Genomic DNA, 2,018 nt, shown 5'->3' on the forward strand with positions numbered 1-2,018 from the left:
GGACTTGGTTCACACTAAGACACTGGCTGCATTCGTTATATGACTGCTTGTTTTCACTTTTGCACAGGGCCCTTGCACAAGTCCTGGCTATTTGACTTGGCATGACTCAATTACACAAGCCTTTACACACGCACACGCGCACACACACACACCACGATAGAGGGGGGGGGGGGGGGAGAGAACATAGACATGTGTCCACACCAAGCATGCACACTACATGCTGGGCATGAAGGGAAGAAGTCTATTCGTCCCCAAGCATGGGAGATCTAAAACGGTCTAGCTGTTTCCTAAGCTCATATCTAGACCAGAGCATGCTGGCACAGGTGATGGAATACGTGCGTGCCATTTAGTCTAGGGCTTCAATTCTTTCTTTCCACTAACTCTCTAGGGTTGTACCCGCCCTCTTAGTCCGGTGAGCACAATATGGTAGTACAAAGTAATCCTGTTAGGATAAGGGTCCCCCTTTCAGCAGGGTAAGTATTCAGGGCATGATGGTGTGCAATGCGAGGCTACTGACTCCCAGCTCCAAATGGGCTCATGCTGCCCCTTTGATGCTCTGGCAGCCTTGGAAGTACTGGCTAGTTAGGAGACTCCTGGCCTGAGACTTGCCCTTCTAACCACCAGGCCCACCCAGCTCCTGGGGCAGAAGCTGGGGTTAGGCAGGGGCATTCATCGATTTGACTCACTCCCCACAGGCCCATGAGTAAGTGCTGCTCTGGATTTTCAGACCCACCCCACTCCAGGTTATCTTGTTGGGGTCTTCCAGGATTGGGTCCCGGTGGTTCCCGTATGTAACCCTTGGGTTCCCTTCAGAGGAAGACTTGGGGGCTGGAGACCTGTGGGTCTAGCTGACTCTGCCGCTCCCACAACTCTCTTGCCGAAAATTTTGCCTAACTGGAGTTTCTGCCCTCACACCAGCCTAGACTACTTGAGAAAAAAAGAGGAGCCCCCAGAACTAAAGGCAGCTGCACAGACTGGAAATCCCCCACTTCTTACCTTGGCCACTTAGGGAAATGGCCTCCCAGCAGAGGGCCGCCTCCCGCCAGGGACTTTTCTCCTAGTGATGACACACAGAATACAGGGCAGCCTCAGGGACCCCAGCCTCGACAAACTGTACTTTGCATGGTACCATCTGGGGCTTAAGTGGACCTGAGGGAGGCAGGGAAAAGGTAGGCCCAGGGAACCAGTGAGGTGCAGCACCCCAGCACCACGGCCCCTCCTCCTTGCAGCCAGTCCAATGGGACAGAAATGGCATCAACCTTGCAGGCTATTGTTTCAAATGATTAGTTTATGTTTAAAGACTTATTTTTATTTTATGTGTATGAGTCTTTGCCTATGTGTATGTATGTGTGCCATGTGTGTGCCTGGTGTCAAAAGAGGTAAGACTATTGGATTCCCCTGGATGTGGAATTACAGACATTTGTGAGCTTCCATATGATAACCCAACTCAGGCCCTCTGTAAGGACACAAAATGCCTTAACGTCAGAGCCATCTCTCCAGTCCCAAATGCCCCAAATCATCTTTCCTATTTGCCCCTCCCTTCAGTACTGGAGTTTGAAACATTTCTAGCTCTCACTTCTCTCTGACCTCTCTCTTTCTCCCCCATCTCTCTCTCTCTTTCTCCCCCTCCTCTGTGTGTGTGTGTAAATGTACAAATGCATGAAGAGAGAGACTCACTAAATTTCAAAGACTGTCATTTAATTTCCTATCCTGCTGCTTCAGCCCTGCCCACCCCCAGCAGTTAGGATTACAGGCTTGTACCACCAGAGCCAGCAAAGATTTTTTTATTCTTTATTTATTTACTATAAGTACACTGTAGCTATCATCAGACACACCAGAAGAGGACGTCAGATCTCATTATGGGTGGTTGTGAGCCATCATGTGGTTGCTGGGATTTGAACTCAGGACCTTCGGAAGAGCAGTCAGTGCTCTTAACCGCATCTCTCCATCTCTCTAGCCTGCCAGCAAAGATTTTTAATTTTTCCTCTTTTGATTACTATATGTGTGTGCATGCACAC

Source organism: Mastomys coucha, unplaced genomic scaffold, assembly GCF_008632895.1.
Source record: "Mastomys coucha isolate ucsf_1 unplaced genomic scaffold, UCSF_Mcou_1 pScaffold15, whole genome shotgun sequence".
NCBI lineage: Eukaryota > Metazoa > Chordata > Mammalia > Rodentia > Muridae > Mastomys > Mastomys coucha.